Here is a 20259-nt window from a genome sequence, read left to right on the forward strand (position 1 = left end):
GTTCACTGACATTAGCAATTCTTCATATGCTTGTCCCCCAGCCCAGCACAAACAGCGGCCTGTTAGCTCAGTTGGTTAGAGCGTGGTGCTAATAACGCCAAGCTCACAGGTTCGATCCCTGTACAGGCCAAGTTTCTGTGTTAAAAAAAAGATGCTTTTTCTTGTGTCTCTTTGTTAACTGTATATCTCTTTGGAGCAAGAGCTGCTAGAATCATTAGTTGAATCAATTTGATATAGATGTGGAATTATATATTAATGTTAAAGTGCCTTGAACATCCATTAATGGTTGTAAGTTCTAACACTAAGTAACTAAATCTCTCATTTATTACAAGCATTTTCTTCTGTCTGATGTTTATCTCTATATTTCCTTTGAGCAGGAGCTGATAGAATGAGTAGATGAATTAATTTAATATAGATTATGAACTGTTATTTATTGCTAAACCACATGGAAAATACATTAATGGTTCTAAGTTTTAACACTAAGATTGAAAATCTCATTTGTATTGATTTTTTTGTGATATTTGTTTCTTCATGTCGATAATATATAAATATACCTTATGGGTAAACAGCTGAAAATAAGCTTTCAAACTATCTGGGGTTCACTGACATTAGCAATTCTTCATATGCTTGTCCCCCAGCCCAGCACGAGCGGCGGCCTGTTAGCTCAGTTGGTTAGAGCGTGGTGCTAATAACGCCAAGGTCACAGGTTCGATCCCTGTACAGGCCAAGTTTCTGTGTTAAATAAAAGATGCTTTTTCTTCTGTCTCTTTGTTATCTGTATATCTCTTTGGAGCAAGAGCTGCTAGAATCATTAGTTGAATCAATTTGATATAGATGTGGAATTATATATGAATGTTAAAGTGCCTTGAACATCCATTAATGGTTGTAAGTTCTAACACTAAGTAACTAAATCTCTCATTTATTCCAAGCATTTTCTTCTGTCTGATGTTTATCTCTATATTTCCTTTGAGCAGGAGCTGATAGAATAAGTAGATGAATTAATTTAATATAGATGATGAACTGTTATTTATTGCTAAACCACATAGAACATACATTAATGGTTCTAAGTTTTAACACTAAGAATGAAAATCTCATTTGTATTGATTTTTTTGTGATATTTGTTTCTTCATGTCGATAATATATAAATATACCTTATGGGTAAACAGCTGAAAATAAGCTTTCAAACTATCTGGGGTTCACTGACATTAGCAGTTCTGCATATGCTTGTCCCCCAGCACAGCACGAACGGCGGCCTGTTAGCTCAGTTGGTTAGAGCGTGGTGCTAATAACGCCAAGGTCACAGGTTCGATCCCTGTACAGGCCAAGTCTCTGTGTTAAAAAAAAGATGCTTTTTCTTGTGTCTCTTTGTTAACTGTATATCTCTTTGGAGCAAGAGCTGCTAGTAGTTGAATCAATTTGATATAGATGTGGAATTATATATTAATGTTAAAGTGCCTTGAACATCCATTAATGGTTCAAAGTTCTAACACTAAGTAATTAATCTCCCATTTATTACAAGTAATTTAGGAAAGTCTAGTTTTGATTTTTTGATAATGCTTAAGGACACCATGAATGTAAACAGCTGAATATAAGATTTCCATCTATCTCGGGTTAACAATCAGTAGCACTTCATCATCTGTTATTTCTTCAGTAGTATGCTATAAATATAGTAAGCCTATTATCTGATTCTGTTAGAACATGAAGTTAAAAATGCCAAGAACATACTTTCTACCACTCTCCAAGCAAACACTTAACGCTGCTTTAATGTTGAAATAGATGCATTTTCTTCTGTATCTTGTTTAAATCTATATTTCCTTTGAGCAGAAGCTGATAGAATGAGAAGATGAATTAATTTAATATAGATTATGAACTGTTATTTATTGCTAAACCACATGGAAAATACATTAATGGTTCTAAGTTTTAACACTAAGATTGAAAATCTCATTTGTATTGATTTTTTTGTGATATTTGTTTCTTCATGTCGATAATATATAAATATACCTTATGGGTAAACAGCTGAAAATAAGCTTTCAAACTATCTGGGGTTCACTGACATTAGCAATTCTTCATATGCTTGTCCCCCAGCCCAGCACGAGCGGCGGCCTGTTAGCTCAGTTGGTTAGAGCGTGGTGCTAATAACGCCAAGGTCACAGGTTCGATCCCTGTACAGGCCAAGTTTCTGTGTTAAATAAAAGATGCTTTTTCTTCTGTCTCTTTGTTATCTGTATATCTCTTTGGAGCAAGAGCTGCTAGAATCATTAGTTGAATCAATTTGATATAGATGTGGAATTATATATTAATGTTAAAGTGCCTTGAACATCCATTAATGGTTGTAAGTTCTAACACTAAGTAACTAAATCTCTCATTTATTACAAGCATTTTCTTCTGTCTGATGTTTATCTCTATATTTCCTTTGAGCAGGAGCTGATAGAATGAGTAGATGAATTAATTTAATATAGATGATGAACTGTTATTTATTGCTAAACCACATAGAACATACATTAATGGTTCTAAGTTTTAACACTAAGAATGAAAATCTCATTTGTATTGATTTTTTTGTGATATTTGTTTCTTCATGTCGATAATATATAAATATACCTTATGGGTAAACAGCTGAAAATAAGCTTTCAATCTATCTGGGGTTCACTGACATTAGCAGTTCTGCATATGCTTGTCCCCCAGCACAGCACGAACGGCGGCCTGTTAGCTCAGTTGGTTAGAGCGTGGTGCTAATAACGCCAAGGTCACAGGTTCGATCCCTGTACAGGCCAAGTTTCTGTGTTAAAAAAAAGATGCTTTTTCTTGTGTCTCTTTGTTAACTGTATATCTCTTTGGAGCAAGAGCTGCTAGTAGTTGAATCAATTTGATATAGATGTGGAATTATATATTAATGTTAAAGTGCCTTGAACATCCATTAATGGTTGTAAGTTCTAACACTAAGTAACTAAATCTCTCATTTATTACAAGCATTTTCTTCTGTCTGATGTTTATCTCTATATTTCCTTTGAGCAGGAGCTGATAGAATGAGTAGATGAATTAATTTAATATAGATGATGAACTGTTATTTATTGCTAAACCACATGGAAAATACATTAATGGTTCTAAGTTTTAACACTAAGATTGAAAATCTCATTTGTATTGATTTTTTTGTGATATTTGTTTCTTCATGTCGATAATATATAAATATACCTTATGGGTAAAGAGCTGAAAATAAGCTTTCAAACTATCTGGGGTTCACTGACATTAGCAATTCTTCATATGCTTGTCCCCCAGCCCAGCACGAACGGCGGCCTGTTAGCTCAGTTGGTTAGAGCGTGGTGCTAATAACGCCAAGGTCACAGGTTCGATCCCTGTACAGGCCAAGTTTCTGTGTTCAATAAAAGATGCTTTTTCTTGTGTCTCTTTGTTATCTGTATATCTCTTTGGAGCAAGAGCTGCTAGAATGATTAGTTGAATCAATGTGATATAGATGTGGAATTATATATTAATGTTAAAGTGCCTTGAACATCCATTAATGGTTCAAAGTTCTAACACTAAGTAATTCATCTCCCATTTATTACAAGTAATTTAGGAAAGTCTAGTTTTGATTTTTTGATAATGCTTAAAGACACCATGAATGTAAACAGCTGAATATAAGATTTCCATCTATCTCTGGTTAACAATCAGTAGCACTTCATCATCTGTTATTTCTTCACTAGTATGCTATAAAAATAGTAAGCCTATTATCTGATTCTGTTAGAACATGAAGTTAAAAATGCCAAGAACATACTTTCTACCACTCTCCAAGCAAACACTTAACGCTGCTTTAATGTTGAAATAAATGCATTTTCTTCTGTATCTTGTTTAAATCTATATTTCCTTTGAGCAGAAGCTGATAGAATGAGTAGATGAATTAATTTAATATAGATGATGAACTGTTATTTATTACTAAACCACATGGAAAATACATTAATGGTTCTAAGTTTTAACACTAAGAATGAAAATCTCATTTGTATTGATTTTTTTGTGATATTTGTTTCTTCATGTCGATAATATATAAATATACCTTATGGGTAAACAGCTGAAAATAAGCTTTCAAACTATCTGGGGTTCACTGACATTACCACTTCTTCATATGCTTGTCCCCCAGCCCAGCACGAACAGCGGCCTGTTAGCTCAGTTGGTTAGAGCGTGGTGCTAATAACGCCAAGGTCACAGGTTCGATCCCTGTACAGGCCAAGTTTCTGTGTTAAATAAAAGATGCTTTTTCTTCTGTCTCTTTGTTATCTGTATATCTCTTTGGAGCAAGAGCTGCTAGAATCATTAGTTGAATCAATTTGATATAGATGTGGAATTATATATTAATGTTAAAGTGCCTTGAACATCCATTAATGGTTGTAAGTTCTAACACTAAGTAACTAAATCTCTCATTTATTACAAGCATTTTCTTCTGTCTGATGTTTATCTCTATATTTCCTTTGAGCAGAAGCTGATAGAATGAGTAGATGAATTAATTTAATATAGATGATAAACTGTTATTTATTGCTAAACCACATAGAAAATACATTAATGGTTCTAAGTTTTAACACTAAGAATGAAAATCTCATTTGTATTGATTTTTTTGTGATATTTGTTTCTTCATGTCGATAATATATACATATACCTTATGGGTAAACAGCTGAAAATAAGCTTTCAAACTATCTGGGGTTCACTGACATTGGCCATTCTTCATATGCTTGTCCCCCAGCCCAGCACGAACAGCGGCCTGTTAGCTCAGTTGGTTAGAGCGTGGTGCTAATAACGCCAAGGTCACAGGTTCGATCCCTGTACAGGCCAAGTTTCTGTGTTAAAAAAAAGATGCTTTTTCTTGTGTCTCTTTGATAACTGTATATCTCTTTGGAGCAAGAGCTGCTAGAATCATTAGTTGAATCAATTTGATATAGATGTGGAATTATATATTAATGTTAAAGTGCCTTGAACATCCATTAATGGTTGTAAGTTCTAACACTAAGTAACTAAATCTCTCATTTATTACAAGCATTTTCTTCTGTCTGATGTTTATCTCTATATTTCCTTTGAGCAGGAGCTGATAGAATGAGTAGATGAATTAATTTAATATAGATGATGAACTGTTATTTATTGCTAAACCACATAGAACATACATTAATGGTTCTAAGTTTTAACACTAAGAATGAAAATCTCATTTGTATTGATTTTTTTGTGATATTTGTTTCTTCATGTCGATAATATATAAATATACCTTATGGGTAAACAGCTGAAAATAAGCTTTCAAACTATCTGGGGTTCACTGACATTGGCAATTCTTCATATGCTTGTCCCCCAGCCCAGCACAAACAGCGGCCTGTTAGCTCAGTTGGTTAGAGCGTGGTGCTAATAACGCCAAGGTCACAGGTTCGATCCCTGTACAGGCCAAGTTTCTGTGTTAAAAAAAAGATGCTTTTTCTTGTGTCTCTTTGTTAACTGTATATCTCTTTGGAGCAAGAGCTGCTAGAATGATTAGTTGAATCAATTTGATATAGATGTGGAATTATATATCAATGTTAAAGTGCCTTGAACATCCATTAATGGTTCAAAGTTCTAACACTAAGTAATTAATCTCCCATTTATTACAAGTAATTTAGGAAAGTCTAGTTTTGATTTTTTGATAATGCTTAAAGACACCATGAATGTAAACAGCTGAATATAAGATTTCCATCTATCTCGGGTTAACAATCAGTAGCACTTCATCATCTGTTATTTCTTCAGTAGTATGCTATAAATATAGTAAGCCTATTATCTGATTCTGTTAGAACATGAAGTTAAAAATGCCAAGAACATACTTTCTACCACTCTCCAAGCAAACACTTAACGCTGCTTTAATGTTGAAATAAATGCATTTTCTTCTGTATCTTGTTTAAATCTATATTTCCTTTGAGCAGAAGCTGATAGAATGAGTAGATGAATTAATTTAATATAGATGATGAACTGTTATTTATTGCTAAACCACATGGAAAATACATTAATGGTTCTAAGTTTTAACACTAAGAATGAAAATCTCATTTGTATTGATTTTTTTGTGATATTTGTTTCTTCATGTCGATAATATATAAATATACCTTATGGGTAAACAGCTGAAAATAAGCTTTCAAACTATCTGGGGTTCACTGACATTAGCAGTTCTTCATATGCTTGTCCCCCAGCCCAGCACGAACAGCGGCCTGTTAGCTCAGTTGGTTAGAGCGTGGTGCTAATAACGCCAAGGTCACAGGTTCCATCCCTGTACAGGCCAAGTTTCTGTGTTAAATAAAAGATGCTTTTTCTTGTGTCTCTTTGTTAACTGTATATCTCTTTGGAGCAAGAGCTGCTAGAATCATTAGTTGAATCAATTTGATATAGATGTGGAATTATATATTAATGTTAAAGTGCCTTGAACATCCATTAATGGTTGTAAGTTCTAACACTAAGTAACTAAATCTCTCATTTATTACAAGCATTTTCTTCTGTCTGATGTTTATCTCTATATTTCCTTTGAGCAGGAGCTGATAGAATGAGTAGATGAATTAATTTAATATAGATGATGAACTGTTATTTATTGCTAAACCACATAGAACATACATTAATGGTTCTAAGTTTTAACACTAAGAATGAAAATCTCATTTGTATTGATTTTTTTGTGATATTTGTTTCTTCATGTCGATAATATATAAATATACCTTATGGGTAAACAGCTGAAAATAAGCTTTCAAACTATCTGGGGTTCACTGACATTAGCAATTCTTCATATGCTTGTCCCCCAGCCCAGCACAAACAGCGGCCTGTTAGCTCAGTTGGTTAGAGCGTGGTGCTAATAACGCCAAGCTCACAGGTTCGATCCCTGTACAGGCCAAGTTTCTGTGTTAATAAAAAGATGCTTTTTCTTGTGTCTCTTTGTTAACTGTATATCTCTTTGGAGCAAGAGCTGCTAGAATCATTAGTTGAATCAATTTGATATAGATGTGGAATTATATATTAATGTTAAAGTGCCTTGAACATCCATTAATGGTTGTAAGTTCTAACACTAAGTAACTAAATCTCTCATTTATTACAAGCATTTTCTTCTTTCTGATGTTTAGCTCTATATTTCCTTTGAGCAGGAGCTGATAGAATGAGTAGATGAATTAATTTAATATAGATGATGAACTGTTATTTATTGCTAAACCACATAGAACATACATTAATGGTTCTAAGTTTTAACACTAAGAATGAAAATCTCATTTGTATTGATTTTTTTGTGATATTTGTTTCTTCATGTCGATAATATATAAATATACCTTATGGGTAAACAGCTGAAAATAAGCTTTCAAACTATCTGGGGTTCACTGACATTAGCAATTCTTCATATGCTTGTCCCCCAGCCCAGCACGAACGGCGGCCTGTTAGCACAGTTGGTTAGAGCGTGGTGCTAATAACGCCAAGGTCACTGGTTCGATCCCTGTACATGCCAAGTTTCTGTGTTAAATAAAAGATGCTTTTTCTTCTGTCTCTTTGTTATCTGTATATCTCTTTGGAGCAAGAGCTGCTAGAATCATTAGTTGAATCAATTTGATATAGATGTGGAATTATATATTAATGTTAAAGTGCCTTGAACATCCATTAATGGTTCAAAGTTCTAACACTAAGTAATTAATCTCCCATTTATTACAAGTAATTTAGGAAAGTCTAGTTTTGATTTTTTGATAATGCTTAAAGACACCATGAATGTAAACAGCTGAATATAAGATTTCCATCTATCTCGGGTTAACAATCAGTAGCACTTCATCATCTGTTATTTCTTCAGTAGTATGCTATAAATATAGTAAGCCTATTATCTGATTCTGTTAGAACATGAAGTTAAAAATGCCAAGAACATACTTTCTACCACTCTCCAAGCAAACACTTAACGCTGCTTTAATGTTGAAATAGATGCATTTTCTTCTGTATCTTGTTTAAATCTATATTTCCTTTGAGCAGAAGCTGATAGAATGAGTAGATGAATTAATTTAATATAGATTATGAACTGTTATTTATTGCTAAACCACATGGAAAATACATTAATGGTTCTAAGTTTTAACACTAAGATTGAAAATCTCATTTGTATTGATTTTTTTGTGATATTTGTTTCTTCATGTCGATAATATATAAATATACCTTATGGGTAAACAGCTGAAAATAAGCTTTCAAACTATCTGGGGTTCACTGACATTAGCAATTCTTCATATGCTTGTCCCCCAGCCCAGCACGAGCGGCGGCCTGTTAGCTCAGTTGGTTAGAGCGTGGTGCTAATAACGCCAAGGTCACAGGTTCGATCCCTGTACAGGCCAAGTTTCTGTGTTAAATAAAAGATGCTTTTTCTTCTGTCTCTTTGTTATCTGTATATCTCTTTGGAGCAAGAGCTGCTAGAATCATTAGTTGAATCAATTTGATATAGATGTGGAATTATATATTAATGTTAAAGTGCCTTGAACATCCATTAATGGTTGTAAGTTCTAACACTAAGTAACTAAATCTCTCATTTATTACAAGCATTTTCTTCTGTCTGATGTTTATCTCTATATTTCCTTTGAGCAGGAGCTGATAGAATGAGTAGATGAATTAATTTAATATAGATGATGAACTGTTATTTATTGCTAAACCACATAGAACATACATTAATGGTTCTAAGTTTTAACACTAAGAATGAAAATCTCATTTGTATTGATTTTTTTGTGATATTTGTTTCTTCATGTCGATAATATATAAATATACCTTATGGGTAAACAGCTGAAAATAAGCTTTCAATCTATCTGGGGTTCACTGACATTAGCAGTTCTGCATATGCTTGTCCCCCAGCCCAGCACGAACGGCGGCCTGTTAGCTCAGTTGGTTAGAGCGTGGTGCTAATAACGCCAAGGTCACAGGTTCCATCCCTGTACAGGCCAAGTTTCTGTGTTAAAAAAAAGATGCTTTTTCTTGTGTCTCTTTGTTAACTGTATATCTCTTTGGAGCAAGAGCTGCTAGTAGTTGAATCAATTTGATATAGATGTGGAATTATATATTAATGTTAAAGTGCCTTGAACATCCATTAATGGTTGTAAGTTCTAACACTAAGTAACTAAATCTCTCATTTATTACAAGCATTTTCTTCTGTCTGATGTTTATCTCTATATTTCCTTTGAGCAGGAGCTGATAGAATGAGTAGATGAATTAATTTAATATAGATGATGAACTGTTATTTATTGCTAAACCACATAGAACATACATTAATGGTTCTAAGTTTTAACACTAAGAATGAAAATCTCATTTGTATTGATTTTTTTGTGATATTTGTTTCTTCATGTCGATAATATATAAATATACCTTATGGGTAAACAGCTGAAAATAAGCTTTCAAACTATCTGGGGTTCACTGACATTAGCAATTCTTCATATGCTTGTCCCCCAGCCCAGCACAAACAGCGGCCTGTTAGCTCAGTTGGTTAGAGCGTGGTGCTAATAACGCCAAGGTCACAGGTTCGATCCCTGTACAGGCCAAGTTTCTGTGTTAAAAAATAGATGCTTTTTCTTGTGTCTCTTTGTTAACTGTATATCTCTTTGGAGCAAGAGCTGCTAGAATCATTAGTTGAATCAATTTGATATAGATGTGGAATTATATATTAATGTTAAAGTGCCTTGAACATCCATTAATGGTTGTAAGTTCTAACACTAAGTAACTAAATCTCTCATTTATTACAAGCATTTTCTTCTGTCTGATGTTTAGCTCTATATTTCCTTTGAGCAGGAGCTGATAGAATGAGTAGATGAATTAATTTAATATAGATGATGAACTGTTATTTATTGCTAAACCACATAGAACATACATTAATGGTTTTAAGTTTTAACACTAAGAATGAAAATCTCATTTGTATTGATTTTTTTGTGATATTTGTTTCTTCATGTCGATAATATATAAATATACCTTATGGGTAAACAGCTGAAAATAAGCTTTCAAACTATCTGCGGTTCACTGACATTAGCAATTCTTCATATGCTTGTCCCCCAGCCCAGCACGAACAACGGCCTGTTAGCACAGTTGGTTAGAGCGTGGTGCTAATAACGCCAAGGTCACAGGTTCGATCCCTGTACAGGCCAAGTTTCTGTGTTAAATAAAAGATGCTTTTTCTTCTGTCTCTTTGTTATCTGTATATCTCTTTGGAGCAAGAGCTGCTAGAATCATTAGTTGAATCAATTTGATATAGATGTGGAATTATATATTAATGTTAAAGTGCCTTGAACATCCATTAATGGTTGTAAGTTCTAACACTAAGTAACTAAATCTCTCATTTATTACAAGCATTTTCTTCTGTCTGATGTTTATCTCTATATTTCCTTTGAGCAGGAGCTGATAGAATGAGTAGATGAATTAATTTAATATAGATGATGAACTGTTATTTATTGCTAAACCACATAGAACATACATTAATGGTTCTAAGTTTTAACACTAAGAATGAAAATCTCATTTGTATTGATTTTTTTGTGATATTTGTTTCTTCATGTCGATAATATATAAATATACTTTATGGGTAAACAGCTGAAAATAAGCTTTCAAACTATCTGGGGTTCACTGACATTAGCAGTTCTGCATATGCTTGTCCCCCAGCACAGAACGAACGGCAGCCTGTTAGCTCAGTTGGTTAGAGCGTGGTGCTAATAACGCCAAGGTCACAGGTTCGATCCCTGTACAGGCCAAGTTTCTGTGTTAAAAAAAAGATGCTTTTTCTTGTGTCTCTTTGTTAACTGTATATCTCTTTGGAGCAAGAGCTGCTAGTAGTTGAATCAATTTGATATAGATGTGGAATTATATATTAATGTTAAAGTGCCTTGAACATCCATTAATGGTTGAAAGTTCTAACACTAAGTAACTAAATCTCTCATTTATTACAAGCATTTTCTTCTGTCTGATGTTTATCTCTATATTTCCTTTGAGCAGGAGCTGATAGAATGAGTAGATGAATTAATTTAATATAGATGATGAACTGTTATTTATTGCTAAACCACATGGAAAATACATTAATGGTTCTAAGTTTTAACACTAAGATTGAAAATCTCATTTGTATTGATTTTTTTGTGATATTTGTTTCTTCATGTCGATAATATATAAATATACCTTATGGGTAAACAGCTGAAAATAAGCTTTCAAACTATCTGGGGTTCACTGACATTCGCAATTCTTCATATGCTTGTCCCCCAGCCCAGCACAAACAGCGGCCTGTTAGCTCAGTTGGTTAGAGCGTGGTGCTAATAACGCCAAGGTCACAGGTTCGATCCCTGTACAGGCCAAGTTTCTGTGTTAAATAAAAGATGCTTTTTCTTCTGTCTCTTTGTTATCTGTATATCTCTTTGGAGCAAGAGCTGCTAGAATCATTAGTTGAATCAATTTGATATAGATGTGGAATTATATATTAATGTTAAAGTGCCTTGAACACCCATTAATGGTTCAAAGTTCTAACACTAAGTAATTAATCTCCCATTTATTACAAGTAATTTAGGAAAGTCTAGTTTTGATTTTTTGATAATGCTTAAAGACACCATGAATGTAAACAGCTGAATATAAGATTTCCATCTATCTCGGGTTAACAATCAGTAGCACTTCATCATCTGTTATTTCTTCAGTAGTATGCTATAAATATAGTAAGCCTATTATCTGATTCTGTTAGAACATGAAGTTAAAAATGCCAAGAACATACTTTCTACCACTCTCCAAGCAAACACTTAACGCTGCTTTAATGTTGAAATAGATGCATTTTCTTCTGTATCTTGTTTAAATCTATATTTCCTTTGAGCAGAAGCTGATAGAATGAGAAGATGAATTAATTTAATATAGATTATGAACTGTTATTTATTGCTAAACCACATGGAAAATACATTAATGGTTCTAAGTTTTAACACTAAGATTGAAAATCTCATTTGTATTGATTTTTTTGTGATATTTGTTTCTTCATGTCGATAATATATAAATATACCTTATGGGTAAACAGCTGAAAATAAGCTTTCAAACTATCTGGGGTTCACTGACATTAGCAATTCTTCATATGCTTGTCCCCCAGCCCAGCACGAGCGGCGGCCTGTTAGCTCAGTTGGTTAGAGCGTGGTGCTAATAACGCCAAGGTCACAGGTTCGATCCCTGTACAGGCCAAGTTTCTGTGTTAAATAAAAGATGCTTTTTCTTCTGTCTCTTTGTTATCTGTATATCTCTTTGGAGCAAGAGCTGCTAGAATCATTAGTTGAATCAATTTGATATAGATGTGGAATTATATATTAATGTTAAAGTGCCTTGAACATCCATTAATGGTTGTAAGTTCTAACACTAAGTAACTAAATCTCTCATTTATTACAAGCATTTTCTTCTGTCTGATGTTTATCTCTATATTTCCTTTGAGCAGGAGCTGATAGAATGAGTAGATGAATTAATTTAATATAGATGATGAACTGTTATTTATTGCTAAACCACATAGAACATACATTAATGGTTCTAAGTTTTAACACTAAGAATGAAAATCTCATTTGTATTGATTTTTTTGTGATATTTGTTTCTTCATGTCGATAATATATAAATATACCTTATGGGTAAACAGCTGAAAATAAGCTTTCAAACTATCTGGGGTTCACTGACATTAGCAATTCTTCATATGCTTGTCCCCCAGCCCAGCACGAACGGCGGCCTGTTAGCTCAGTTGGTTAGAGCGTGGTGCTAATAACGCCAAGGTCACAGGTTCGATCCCTGTACAGGCCAAGTTTCTGTGTTAAAAAAAAGATGCTTTTTCTTGTGTCTCTTTGTTAACTGTATATCTCTTTGGAGCAAGAGCTGCTAGAATCATTAGTTGAATCAATTTGATATAGATGTGGAATTATATATTAATGTTAAAGTGCCTTGAACATCCATTAATGGTTGTAAGTTCTAACACTAAGTAACTAAATCTCTCATTTATTACAAGCATTTTCTTCTGTCTGATGTTTATCTCTATATTTCCTTTGAGCAGGAGCTGATAGAATGAGTAGATGAATTAATTTAATATAGATGATGAACTGTTATTTATTGCTAAACCACATAGAACATACATTAATGGTTCTAAGTTTTAACACTAAGAATGAAAATCTCATTTGTATTGATTTTTTTGTGATATTTGTTTCTTCATGTCGATAATATATAAATATACCTTATGGGTAAACAGCTGAAAATAAGCTTTCAAACTATCTGCGGTTCACTGACATTAGCAATTCTTCATATGCTTGTCCCCCAGCCCAGCACGAACAACGGCCTGTTAGCACAGTTGGTTAGAGCGTGGTGCTAATAACGCCAAGGTCACAGGTTCGATCCCTGTACAGGCCAAGTTTCTGTGTTAAATAAAAGATGCTTTTTCTTCTGTCTCTTTGTTATCTGTATATCTCTTTGGAGCAAGAGCTGCTAGAATCATTAGTTGAATCAATTTGATATAGATGTGGAATTATATATTAATGTTAAAGTGCCTTGAACATCCATTAATGGTTCAAAGTTCTAACACTAAGTAATTAATCTCCCATTTATTACAAGTAATTTAGGAAAGTCTAGTTTTGATTTTTTGATAATGCTTAAAGACACCATGAATGTAAACAGCTGAATATAAGATTTCCATCTATCTCGAGTTAACAATCAGTAGCACTTCATCATCTGTTATTTCTTCAGTAGTATGCTATAAATATAGTAAGCCTATTATCTGATTCTGTTAGAACATGAAGTTAAAAATGCCAAGAACATACTTTCTACCACTCTCCAAGCAAACACTTAACGCTGCTTTAATGTTGAAATAGATGCATTTTCTTCTGTATCTTGTTTAAATCTATATTTCCTTTGAGCAGAAGCTGATAGAATGAGTAGATGAATTAATTTAATATAGATTATGAACTGTTATTTATTGCTAAACCACATGGAAAATACATTAATGGTTCTAAGTTTTAACACTAAGATTGAAAATCTCATTTGTATTGATTTTTTTGTGATATTTGTTTCTTCATGTCGATAATATATAAATATACCTTATGGGTAAACAGCTGAAAATAAGCTTTCAAACTATCTGGGGTTCACTGACATTAGCAATTCTTCATATGCTTGTCCCCCAGCCCAGCACGAGCGGCGGCCTGTTAGCTCAGTTGGTTAGAGCGTGGTGCTAATAACGCCAAGGTCACAGGTTCGATCCCTGTACAGGCCAAGTTTCTGTGTTAAATAAAAGATGCTTTTTCTTCTGTCTCTTTGTTATCTGTATATCTCTTTGGAGCAAGAGCTGCTAGAATCATTAGTTGAATCAATTTGATATAGATGTGGAATTATATATTAATGTTAAAGTGCCTTGAACATCCATTAATGGTTGTAAGTTCTAACACTAAGTAACTAAATCTCTCATTTATTCCAAGCATTTTCTTCTGTCTGATGTTTATCTCTATATTTCCTTTGAGCAGGAGCTGATAGAATAAGTAGATGAATTAATTTAATATAGATGATGAACTGTTATTTATTGCTAAACCACATAGAACATACATTAATGGTTCTAAGTTTTAACACTAAGAATGAAAATCTCATTTGTATTGATTTTTTTGTGATATTTGTTTCTTCATGTCGATAATATATAAATATACCTTATGGGTAAACAGCTGAAAATAAGCTTTCAAACTATCTGGGGTTCACTGACATTAGCAGTTCTGCATATGCTTGTCCCCCAGCACAGCACGAATGGCGGCCTGTTAGCTCAGTTGGTTAGAGCGTGGTGCTAATAACGCCAAGGTCACAGGTTCGATCCCTGTACAGGCCAAGTCTCTGTGTTAAAAAAAAGATGCTTTTTCTTGTGTCTCTTTGTTAACTGTATATCTCTTTGGAGCAAGAGCTGCTAGAATGATTAGTTGAATCAATTTGATATAGATGTGGAATTATATATCAATGTTAAAGTGCCTTGAACATCCATTAATGGTTCAAAGTTCTAACACTAAGTAATTAATCTCCCATTTATTACAAGTAATTTAGGAAAGTCTAGTTTTGATTTTTTGATAATGCTTAAAGACACCATGAATGTAAACAGCTGAATATAAGATTTCCATCTATCTCGGGTTAACAATCAGTAGCACTTCATCATCTGTTATTTCTTCAGTAGTATGCTATAAATATAGTAAGCCTATTATCTGATTCTGTTAGAACATGAAGTTAAAAATGCCAAGAACATACTTTCTACCACTCTCCAAGCAAACACTTAACGCTGCTTTAATGTTGAAATAGATGCATTTTCTTCTGTATCTTGTTTAAATCTATATTTCCTTTGAGCAGAAGCTGATAGAATGAGTAGATGAATTAATTTAATATAGATGATGAACTGTTATTTATTGCTAAACCACATGGAAAATACATTAATGGTTCTAAGTTTTAACACTAAGATTGAAAATCTCATTTGTATTGATTTTTTTGTGATATTTGTTTCTTCATGTCGATAATATATAAATATACCTTATGGGTAAACAGCTGAAAATAAGCTTTCAAACTATCTGGGGTTCACTGACATTAGCAGTTCTTCATATGCTTGTCCCCCAGCCCAGCACGAACAGCGGCCTGTTAGCTCAGTTGGTTAGAGCGTGGTGCTAATAACGCCAAGGTCACAGGTTCCATCCCTGTACAGGCCAAGTTTCTGTGTTAAATAAAAGATGCTTTTTCTTGTGTCTCTTTGTTAACTGTATATCTCTTTGGAGCAAGAGCTGCTAGAATCATTAGTTGAATCAATTTGATATAGATGTGGAATTATATATTAATGTTAAAGTGCCTTGAACATCCATTAATGGTTGTAAGTTCTAACACTAAGTAACTAAATCTCTCATTTATTACAAGCATTTTCTTCTGTCTGATGTTTATCTCTATATTTCCTTTGAGCAGGAGCTGATAGAATGAGTAGATGAATTAATTTAATATAGATGATGAACTGTTATTTATTGCTAAACCACATAGAACATACATTAATGGTTCTAAGTTTTAACACTAAGAATGAAAATCTCATTTGTATTGATTTTTTTGTGATATTTGTTTCTTCATGTCGATAATATATAAATATACCTTATGGGTAAACAGCTGAAAATAAGCTTTCAAACTATCTGGGGTTCACTGACATTAGCAATTCTTCATATGCTTGTCCCCCAGCCCAGCACAAACAGCGGCCTGTTAGCTCAGTTGGTTAGAGCGTGGTGCTAATAACGCCAAGCTCACAGGTTCGATCCCTGTACAGGCCAAGTTTCTGTGTTAAAAAAAAGATGCTTTTTCTTGTGTCTCTTTGTTAACTGTATATCTCTTTGGAGCAAGAGCTGCTAGAATCATTAGTTGAATCAATTTGATATAGATGTGGAATTATATATTAATGTTAAAGTGCCTTGAACATCCATTAATGGTTGTAAGTTCTAACACTAAGTAACTAAATCTCTCATTTATTACAAGCATTTTCTTCTTTCTGATGTTTAGCTCTATATTTCCTTTGAGCAGGAGCTGATAGAATGAGTAGATGAATTAATTTAATATAGATGATGAACTGTTATTTATTGCTAAACCACATAGAACATACATTAATGGTTCTAAGTTTTAACACTAAGAATGAAAATCTCATTTGTATTGATTTTTTTGTGATATTTGTTTCTTCATGTCGATAATATATAAATATACCTTATGGGTAAACAGCTGAAAATAAGCTTTCAAACTATCTGGGGTTCACTGACATTAGCAATTCTTCATATGCTTGTCCCCCAGCCCAGCACGAACGGCGGCCTGTTAGCACAGTTGGTTAGAGCGTGGTGCTAATAACGCCAAGGTCACTGGTTCGATCCCTGTACATGCCAAGTTTCTGTGTTAAATAAAAGATGCTTTTTCTTCTGTCTCTTTGTTATCTGTATATCTCTTTGGAGCAAGAGCTGCTAGAATCATTAGTTGAATCAATTTGATATAGATGTGGAATTATATATTAATGTTAAAGTGCCTTGAACATCCATTAATGGTTCAAAGTTCTAACACTAAGTAATTAATCTCCCATTTATTACAAGTAATTTAGGAAAGTCTAGTTTTGATTTTTTGATAATGCTTAAAGACACCATGAATGTAAACAGCTGAATATAAGATTTCCATCTATCTCGGGTTAACAATCAGTAGCACTTCATCATCTGTTATTTCTTCAGTAGTATGCTATAAATATAGTAAGCCTATTATCTGATTCTGTTAGAACATGAAGTTAAAAATGCCAAGAACATACTTTCTACCACTCTCCAAGCAAACACTTAACGCTGCTTTAATGTTGAAATAGATGCATTTTCTTCTGTATCTTGTTTAAATCTATATTTCCTTTGAGCAGAAGCTGATAGAATGAGTAGATGAATTAATTTAATATAGATTATGAACTGTTATTTATTGCTAAACCACATGGAAAATACATTAATGGTTCTAAGTTTTAACACTAAGATTGAAAATCTCATTTGTATTGATTTTTTTGTGATATTTGTTTCTTCATGTCGATAATATATAAATATACCTTATGGGTAAACAGCTGAAAATAAGCTTTCAAACTATCTGGGGTTCACTGACATTCGCAATTCTTCATATGCTTGTCCCCCAGCCCAGCACGAGCGGCGGCCTGTTAGCTCAGTTGGTTAGAGCGTGGTGCTAATAACGCCAAGGTCACAGGTTCGATCCCTGTACAGGCCAAGTTTCTGTGTTAAATAAAAGATGCTTTTTCTTCTGTCTCTTTGTTATCTGTATATCTCTTTGGAGCAAGAGCTGCTAGAATCATTAGTTGAATCAATTTGATATAGATGTGGAATTATATATTAATGTTAAAGTGCCTTGAACACCCATTAATGGTTCAAAGTTCTAACACTAAGTAATTAATCTCCCATTTATTACAAGTAATTTAGGAAAGTCTAGTTTTGATTTTTTGATAATGCTTAAAGACACCATGAATGTAAACAGCTGAATATAAGATTTCCATCTATCTCGGGTTAACAATCAGTAGCACTTCATCATCTGTTATTTCTTCAGTAGTATGCTATAAATATAGTAAGCCTATTATCTGATTCTGTTAGAACATGAAGTTAAAAATGCCAAGAACATACTTTCTACCACTCTCCAAGCAAACACTTAACGCTGCTTTAATGTTGAAATAGATGCATTTTCTTCTGTATCTTGTTTAAATCTATATTTCCTTTGAGCAGAAGCTGATAGAATGAGTAGATGAATTAATTTAATATAGATTATGAACTGTTATTTATTGCTAAACCACATGGAAAATACATTAATGGTTCTAAGTTTTAACACTAAGATTGAAAATCTCATTTGTATTGATTTTTTTGTGATATTTGTTTCTTCATGTCGATAATATATAAATATACCTTATGGGTAAACAGCTGAAAATAAGCTTTCAAACTATCTGGGGTTCACTGACATTAGCAATTCTTCATATGCTTGTCCCCCAGCCCAGCACGAGCGGCGGCCTGTTAGCTCAGTTGGTTAGAGCGTGGTGCTAATAACGCCAAGGTCACAGGTTCGATCCCTGTACAGGCCAAGTTTCTGTGTTAAATAAAAGATGCTTTTTCTTCTGTCTCTTTGTTATCTGTATATCTCTTTGGAGCAAGAGCTGCTAGAATCATTAGTTGAATCAATTTGATATAGATGTGGAATTATATATTAATGTTAAAGTGCCTTGAACATCCATTAATGGTTGTAAGTTCTAACACTAAGTAACTAAATCTCTCATTTATTACAAGCATTTTCTTCTGTCTGATGTTTATCTCTATATTTCCTTTGAGCAGGAGCTGATAGAATGAGTAGATGAATTAATTTAATATAGATGATGAACTGTTATTTATTGCTAAACCACATAGAACATACATTAATGGTTCTAAGTTTTAACACTAAGAATGAAAATCTCATTTGTATTGATTTTTTTGTGATATTTGTTTCTTCATGTCGATAATATATAAATATACCTTATGGGTAAACAGCTGAAAATAAGCTTTCAAACTATCTGGGGTTCACTGACATTAGCAATTCTTCATATGCTTGTCCCCCAGCCCAGCACGAACGGCGGCATGTTAGCTCAGTTGGTTAGAGCGTGGTGCTAATAACGCCAAGGTCACAGGTTCGATCCCTGTACAGGCCAAGTTTCTGTGTTAAAAAAAAGATGCTTTTTCTTGTGTCTCTTTGTTAACTGTATATCTCTTTGGAGCAAGAGCTGCTAGAATCATTAGTTGAATCAATTTGATATAGATGTGGAATTATATATTAATGTTAAAGTGCCTTGAACATCCATTAATGGTTGTAAGTTCTAACACTAAGTAACTAAATCTCTCATTTATTACAAGCATTTTCTTCTGTCTGATGTTTATCTCTATATTTCCTTTGAGCAGGAGCTGATAGAATGAGTAGATGAATTAATTTAATATAGATGATGAACTGTTATTTATTGCTAAACCACATAGAACATACATTAATGGTTCTAAGTTTTAACACTAAGAATGAAAATCTCATTTGTATTGATTTTTTTGTGATATTTGTTTCTTCATGTCGATAATATATAAATATACCTTATGGGTAAACAGCTGAAAATAAGCTTTCAAACTATCTGCGGTTCACTGACATTAGCAATTCTTCATATGCTTGTCCCCCAGCCCAGCACGAACAACGGCCTGTTAGCACAGTTGGTTAGAGCGTGGTGCTAATAACGCCAAGGTCACAGGTTCGATCCCTGTACAGGCCAAGTTTCTGTGTTAAATAAAAGATGCTTTTTCTTCTGTCTCTTTGTTATCTGTATATCTCTTTGGAGCAAGAGCTGCTAGAATCATTAGTTGAATCAATTTGATATAGATGTGGAATTATATATTAATGTTAAAGTGCCTTGAACATCCATTAATGGTTCAAAGTTCTAACACTAAGTAATTAATCTCCCATTTATTACAAGTAATTTAGGAAAGTCTAGTTTTGATTTTTTGATAATGCTTAAAGACACCATGAATGTAAACAGCTGAATATAAGATTTCCATCTATCTCGAGTTAACAATCAGTAGCACTTCATCATCTGTTATTTCTTCAGTAGTATGCTATAAATATAGTAAGCCTATTATCTGATTCTGTTAGAACATGAAGTTAAAAATGCCAAGAACATACTTTCTACCACTCTCCAAGCAAACACTTAACGCTGCTTTAATGTTGAAATAGATGCATTTTCTTCTGTATCTTGTTTAAATCTATATTTCCTTTGAGCAGAAG

The 20259-nt window shown here is 33.5% G+C and overlaps 17 non-coding genes across 17 annotated transcripts; all 17 read left to right on the forward strand.

Moving 5' to 3' along the window:
• The first annotated feature begins 653 nt into the window (after positions 1-653).
• Positions 654-727, forward strand: TRNAI-AAU (transfer RNA isoleucine (anticodon AAU)). Its single transcript has one exon. It is a non-coding gene; the product is annotated as a tRNA-Ile (tRNA).
• A 523-nt stretch (positions 728-1250) lies between these two features.
• TRNAI-AAU (transfer RNA isoleucine (anticodon AAU)) lies at positions 1251-1324 on the forward strand. Its single transcript has one exon. It is a non-coding gene; the product is annotated as a tRNA-Ile (tRNA).
• A 776-nt stretch (positions 1325-2100) lies between these two features.
• On the forward strand, positions 2101-2174 carry TRNAI-AAU (transfer RNA isoleucine (anticodon AAU)). Its single transcript has one exon. It is a non-coding gene; the product is annotated as a tRNA-Ile (tRNA).
• Positions 2175-2697: 523 nt separating this feature from the next.
• Positions 2698-2771, forward strand: TRNAI-AAU (transfer RNA isoleucine (anticodon AAU)). Its single transcript has one exon. It is a non-coding gene; the product is annotated as a tRNA-Ile (tRNA).
• Positions 2772-3288: 517 nt separating this feature from the next.
• TRNAI-AAU (transfer RNA isoleucine (anticodon AAU)) lies at positions 3289-3362 on the forward strand. Its single transcript has one exon. It is a non-coding gene; the product is annotated as a tRNA-Ile (tRNA).
• Positions 3363-4144: 782 nt separating this feature from the next.
• On the forward strand, positions 4145-4218 carry TRNAI-AAU (transfer RNA isoleucine (anticodon AAU)). Its single transcript has one exon. It is a non-coding gene; the product is annotated as a tRNA-Ile (tRNA).
• A 523-nt stretch (positions 4219-4741) lies between these two features.
• TRNAI-AAU (transfer RNA isoleucine (anticodon AAU)) lies at positions 4742-4815 on the forward strand. The gene has a single exon. It is a non-coding gene; the product is annotated as a tRNA-Ile (tRNA).
• A 523-nt stretch (positions 4816-5338) lies between these two features.
• Positions 5339-5412, forward strand: TRNAI-AAU (transfer RNA isoleucine (anticodon AAU)). The gene has a single exon. It is a non-coding gene; the product is annotated as a tRNA-Ile (tRNA).
• A 2832-nt stretch (positions 5413-8244) lies between these two features.
• On the forward strand, positions 8245-8318 carry TRNAI-AAU (transfer RNA isoleucine (anticodon AAU)). Its single transcript has one exon. It is a non-coding gene; the product is annotated as a tRNA-Ile (tRNA).
• A 1114-nt stretch (positions 8319-9432) lies between these two features.
• On the forward strand, positions 9433-9506 carry TRNAI-AAU (transfer RNA isoleucine (anticodon AAU)). Its single transcript has one exon. It is a non-coding gene; the product is annotated as a tRNA-Ile (tRNA).
• Positions 9507-11217: 1711 nt separating this feature from the next.
• Positions 11218-11291, forward strand: TRNAI-AAU (transfer RNA isoleucine (anticodon AAU)). The gene has a single exon. It is a non-coding gene; the product is annotated as a tRNA-Ile (tRNA).
• A 782-nt stretch (positions 11292-12073) lies between these two features.
• On the forward strand, positions 12074-12147 carry TRNAI-AAU (transfer RNA isoleucine (anticodon AAU)). The gene has a single exon. It is a non-coding gene; the product is annotated as a tRNA-Ile (tRNA).
• Positions 12148-12670: 523 nt separating this feature from the next.
• On the forward strand, positions 12671-12744 carry TRNAI-AAU (transfer RNA isoleucine (anticodon AAU)). Its single transcript has one exon. It is a non-coding gene; the product is annotated as a tRNA-Ile (tRNA).
• A 1379-nt stretch (positions 12745-14123) lies between these two features.
• TRNAI-AAU (transfer RNA isoleucine (anticodon AAU)) lies at positions 14124-14197 on the forward strand. Its single transcript has one exon. It is a non-coding gene; the product is annotated as a tRNA-Ile (tRNA).
• Positions 14198-14720: 523 nt separating this feature from the next.
• On the forward strand, positions 14721-14794 carry TRNAI-AAU (transfer RNA isoleucine (anticodon AAU)). The gene has a single exon. It is a non-coding gene; the product is annotated as a tRNA-Ile (tRNA).
• Positions 14795-17626: 2832 nt separating this feature from the next.
• TRNAI-AAU (transfer RNA isoleucine (anticodon AAU)) lies at positions 17627-17700 on the forward strand. The gene has a single exon. It is a non-coding gene; the product is annotated as a tRNA-Ile (tRNA).
• A 782-nt stretch (positions 17701-18482) lies between these two features.
• Positions 18483-18556, forward strand: TRNAI-AAU (transfer RNA isoleucine (anticodon AAU)). The gene has a single exon. It is a non-coding gene; the product is annotated as a tRNA-Ile (tRNA).
• Positions 18557-20259: the final 1703 nt, after the last annotated feature.

Source organism: Triturus cristatus, chromosome 5_1 (assembly GCF_964204655.1).
Source record: "Triturus cristatus chromosome 5_1, aTriCri1.1, whole genome shotgun sequence".
In the NCBI taxonomy this organism is placed as follows: Eukaryota; Metazoa; Chordata; class Amphibia; order Caudata; family Salamandridae; genus Triturus; species Triturus cristatus.